Genomic DNA, 5,284 nt, shown 5'->3' on the forward strand with positions numbered 1-5,284 from the left:
CTTTTAGCATGAATGAATGTTGAATTTTATCAAAGGCCTTTTCTGCATCTGTGGCAATAATCATGTGATTCTTGACCTTGGCTCTGTTGATATGCCTCCAACTCATTTTTAAAGCATATATGTGCATTAAGAAAAATCTGGAGCCAATGAATCAACAGATTAACCTTGGGTAAAAAAGCGCTCAGGCACAGTGTCCAGGCCCTGAGTTTAAGCCCCACAACAGACAGAAAAAAGAAATCTGTATTATTGTCACAAAAATATAAATAATGGTTCTCTCTTAGTAGGAGAATTAAGTTTATTATTATTTGTGTGACTGTGTGTTTAATGTCTTACAATGTGCATGAATTACTTACCTGATAGGGAAAACAACAAAAACACATGTATATGTATATACACACATACACACACATATATATTTTTTTGCTTGTACATTAATTTTTTGTTTGTGTAGTATTGGGGTGTGAACTCAAAGCCTCAAGCTTGTTAGGCAAACACTCTTACCACCTCGACCCCAATCTTTGTTCATTAGTTACAAAGTGAATGGTAACATAAAGAAGGGGAACTATAGCATTTATTCCACCAATGAAGCTTACTAAAATAATAATCAAGAGGAAGTGGCGGTGCGAGGGCTGCTGCACAGCCAGCAGAGCCGCGGTCCGGATGGCAGCGCGTGCCCAGGGCTCCCGGCCGGCTCCCGGCCTGCCCCGGCCCGCCAGCCCGAGCAGCCCAGCCCGCGGCCCTGGAAGCTGCGCCAGCAGCCCTCGAGCAGCCTCAGTCCGGAGGGAACGCCCACAATCCGCCACCTCCTGGCGGACGGGACCTGTCAGGACAAGGCCTTGGTAAGCTACGAGGACTCGCCCTCCCTCGTCTGGGCCACCGTCCCTGAAAAGACCTTCGTCAACATCACGCCAGCTGACGTTGGTGTCCTGGTTGGCAAAGACCGGTCAAGTTGTTTTTTGTTTGTGTTTGTGTTTTGTGGATGGGCTGACATGTAGGGGCCAGAAATGCTCTGGGATCCGGGATTCACTGCTACAAGACGGAGAATTCACCATGGATCTTTGTGCCAAGAGTGCTGGCGGAGCCCCTACCTTCAATGTCAGTCACCATCACCATGACTGCCAAGACGCTAGTCCTGCTGATGGGTAAGGAAGGTGTCCATGGCGGCTTGATCTACAAGAAATGTTATGAAATGGCCTCCCACCTTCCGCGTTCCCAGTACTGACCTTGTCCATCCTTTCCCCTCACCACTCCCCACAGCTTTTGTACCCCCTTCCCTTCCCATACACACACATATACCATTTTTATTTTGGGGCTATTATCCAATTTCCCTTATTGCTGCCAAAACCACATGGGCTGGGGGCAGGGGCTGGATGGGCAGATACCTCCCCCCTACCCATTCCCCTCCTGTGTGTGGTTGGAAAACTTTTTTTTTTCTGAATAAAAAAAGACCCTACTAATAACAAAAAAGTGATGATCAAATCCTTCCTTTAATCTGTCTGTTCAGGAACAACATAAACTAGGTCTTTATAAGGGAAGATATGCTGATTAATACCCTCTTTCCTTCTAGAAGTAAGTTACTCTGTAGCATTCATCCATCCCACAGACATTACTGAGTGCTTGCTGTGAGTAGAGCATTGTGCCATTAGCGCAATGAAAAACAACCACCCTCCCTCTACAATAAGGGTGCAGAAGATGAGGGCTGATGGCAGTGTCAAATAATCAGCATGCAGGCTGTGGGAGGTGGGAGGTCAGCCACCTCACTTGGGAGGGGCTATGGAGTACTTCCTGAGTAGATGCTCTGTAAAGAAAACAGAAGGGGCTGGGAATGTGGCTTAGTGGTAGAGTGCTTGCTAGCATGCTTGAAGCCCTAGGTTCGATTCCTAAGTACCACATAAACAGAAAAAGCCAGAAGTGGCACTGTGGCTCACATAGTGGAGTGCTAGCTTTGAGTACAGAGAGGCTATGAATGGGACGGAGCCAGACCCCCAGTTCAAACCCCAGGACTGGCAAAAAAAAAAAAAAGAGAAGAGAAGGGCAGGGCACTAGTGGCTTATGCCTACAATCCTAGCTACTCAGAGAGCTGAGATCTGAGGATCCTAGTTCAAAGCTAGTCAGGGCAGGGAAAGTCTCACTAAGACTCTTATCCCCAATTAACCACCGAAAAACCAGAAGGAGCTGTGGCTCAAAATGTTAGCTCACTAGCCTTGAGTGAAAGAGCTCAGGGATAGTGCCCAGGCCCGGAATCCAAGCCCCATGACTGACAATAAAATAAAAAAAAAAAAAAAGAGAGAGAAGGGTGTGTGTGCAACCCCAGTACTGAGGAGGCAGAGTCAGGAAGATTGTGAGTTCAAGATCTGCCTGGGCTGGGTACTATAATCCTATCTACTCAGGAGGCTGAGATCTGAGAATCAAGATTCAAAGCTTGCTCAAAAAAAAAAAATCTATGAAAAGCTTATCCCCAATTAACCACCAAGAAACCAGAAGTGTAGCTATGGCTCAAATGGTAGAGTATAAGCCTTGAGTGAAAAAGCCGGAGTACCAGCACATTTAAGTGCATACACACACACACACACACACACACACACACACACACACACAGCGGATGGACTTTGTTTTACCCAGTAGCAATGTGAGGAGACAAAACATCACTGTCCCCATGTTACCCTGTGACATCTGGGAAGTGACATGAGCCTTCATGACATTGGTCATATCACATGGCAAGAAAGTAAAAAGTAGCTTTAACAGCAGACCCACTCAGTATAGCCCATTCTATTCACCCATCCACTCACTCATCCATCCATCCATCAGTTACATGAATGGAATAATCCATTCATAAGAGTAGAGTCCTAAGGCAGGCATTGGTGGCTTACCCCTGCAATCCTAGCTACTTAAGGGAATGATATCTGAGGACTGTAAAGTCTGTGAGACTCTTGTCTCCAGTTAACCAAAGTGCTAGAAGTGGTAGAACACCAGCCTTGAACAGAAAAGGCTAATATAGGACAGAGCTCAGGCCCTGAGTTTGAGCCAACACACACACACACACACACACACACACACACCAAACCTCAATTATTTAAATATGTGTTAATTTTCAATTTGGAAAAAATCCAGTTTTTGGAGTTTCTTTATATGTTTTAATTTTTGTGTGTGTGTGTGGGGGGGGGCCTTGGGCTTGAACTTTGGGTCCTGGGTGCTGTCTGTGAGCCTCTTTGTGCTCAAGGTTAGTGTTCTACCACTTAAGCCATAGCACCACTTCTGGTTTTTTCTGAGTAGTTTATTAGAGATTAAGAGTCTCATGGACTCGGGCACTGGTGGCTCATGCCTGTAATCCTAGCTACTCAGGAGGCTGAGATCTGAGGATCACGGTTCAAAGCCAGCCCGGGCAGGAGAGACCGTGAGACTCCTATCTCCAATAAACCACCAGAAAACCGGAAGTGGTGCTGTAGCTCAAGTGGTAGAGCGCTCGCTTTGAGCTGAAGAGCTGAGGGACAGCGCCCAGGCCCAGAGTTCAAGCCCCACGACCGACAAAAAAAAAAACAACAAAAAAAAGAAGAGGCTCATGGACATTTCTGCCCAGACTGGCTTTGAACCTTGATCCTCAGATCTTAGGTTCTTAAGTAGCAAGGATTACAGGTGTGAGCCACCAACTCCTGGCTATGATTTTAATCTTTTAAAATTTATTGAGACTCTTTTAGAGCCTAGCATATAATCAGTTCTAGAGAATGTTCAATGCATGCTTAAAAAGTAAGTGTATTCTGCTGCTGGGTAAAGTGCTCTAAGGTCAAAATAGTTCCAGTCTAGTCTTCTATGTCTTTATTAATTTTCTAATTGTTTTATCACTAATCAAGAGAGGAATGTTGATATCTCTGTAATTATTTATTGTTATATCTATTTTTCCTTATAATATCTTTATTTAAATTATGTAATTTGGGGAGCTATCATTAGGTGCCTATATTATAATTTTTTGTTTTTGGTTGGTTGTAAGGCTTGAACTCAGTTTGGGCACTGTCCTTGTGCTTTTTCACTCAAGGCTAGTATTCTATAACTTTAAGCTACAGTGCCACTTCCAGTTTTTTTTTCTTTTTTGGGTCCGGTCGTGGGGCCTGAACTCTGGGCCTGGGCGCTGTCCCTCAGCTCTTCAGCTCAAGGCTAGCGCTCTACCACTTGAGCCACAGCGCCACTTCCGGCTTTTTTTTCTTTTTGCTTATGTGGTGCTGAGGAATCGAACCCAGGGCCTCGAGCATGCAAGGCAAGCGCTCTACCACTGAGCCACCTTCCCAGCCCCCACTTCCAGTTTTTTAGAGGTTAATTGAAATGTCTCACAGACTGTCCTGCCCAGGCTGGCTTTGAACCAAAATCTTTTGTGAATATTGTGAATATTGACACTTTTTTTGTATGTACAGATTTGTTGCTTAAGTGCTCTACCACTTGAACCATACCTCCCTTCCCAGCTTCAAGCAAAAATCCTTGGATCTTAACCTCCTGAGTAGCTAGGATGGCATGTGTAAGTCTCTGACACCTAGCCTTGACAATTTTATCATCAGAAAATGTCTCTAACAATATTACTTTTCTTACATCCATTAATATTGAAGGGTTAAAGTACTTGAGGCAGTGATCATTTGTTGCTTGTTTCAGAGCAGAGCAACACGTGGTGCTAAACCACCTGGTTGTGTGCCTTTATACCACCTGTAAATCCTTAGCTCTGGGCTCTCCTCCTAGGCTCCGCTGTGTCTGTGTTGGAGTGTAGGATGAGGCCCAAGCTGCAGCCCGTCTAAATAAAACCTTAAAACAGCTGTAAAGTCTGACTCTCAGTGGTCTTCTTGGTGGGGGTCCTGCAACCTGGGCACAACATATTAGTGGGGGCTCATCTGGGATCCCCCCACAGACCCCCGAGACCTCAGACTCCAAAGGTAAAACAGCGCTGTTTTCGTTAATTTGTCTTGTCTTGTCGTTTGTCTGTCTGTACTTTTGTTTTTCTTTGTGAGGACTGCCGCTCCGATTTATATTGTGTAAAGGGTTGTCAAAGAGGAAGCGCTTGCACGACAACCCTAGAGGAAATGTGAGACGTCCCAGATCCTCTTGTGGGGCCGGGGTCCTTGAAACCCCACCGTGTGAATTGTGGGGCAGGGATCAGTTCAGTGTTGGGCTGGAACTGACCAAGAGAGCCTCCTAACTGAGGCCCAACTTGCCCACTGTGGGTCTGCTCCTTCTGCTGTGGGGCGTGGGTGTGGAACCCCGCTGTGACAGGAGTCAGTGGACCAATTCGGGAGATCTCCACTTCGTA

General features: G+C 45.8%; 1 pseudogene; it reads left to right on the plus strand.

Moving 5' to 3' along the window:
• LOC105987203 overlaps positions 1–1,323 on the plus strand; it is a 17,005-nt pseudogene extending 15,682 nt beyond the window's left edge.
• The last annotated feature ends 3,961 nt before the right edge of the window (positions 1,324–5,284 follow it).

The sequence above is a fragment of the Dipodomys ordii genome, unplaced genomic scaffold (genome assembly GCF_000151885.1).
Source record: "Dipodomys ordii isolate 6190 unplaced genomic scaffold, Dord_2.0 Scaffold3, whole genome shotgun sequence".
In the NCBI taxonomy this organism is placed as follows: Eukaryota; Metazoa; Chordata; class Mammalia; order Rodentia; family Heteromyidae; genus Dipodomys; species Dipodomys ordii.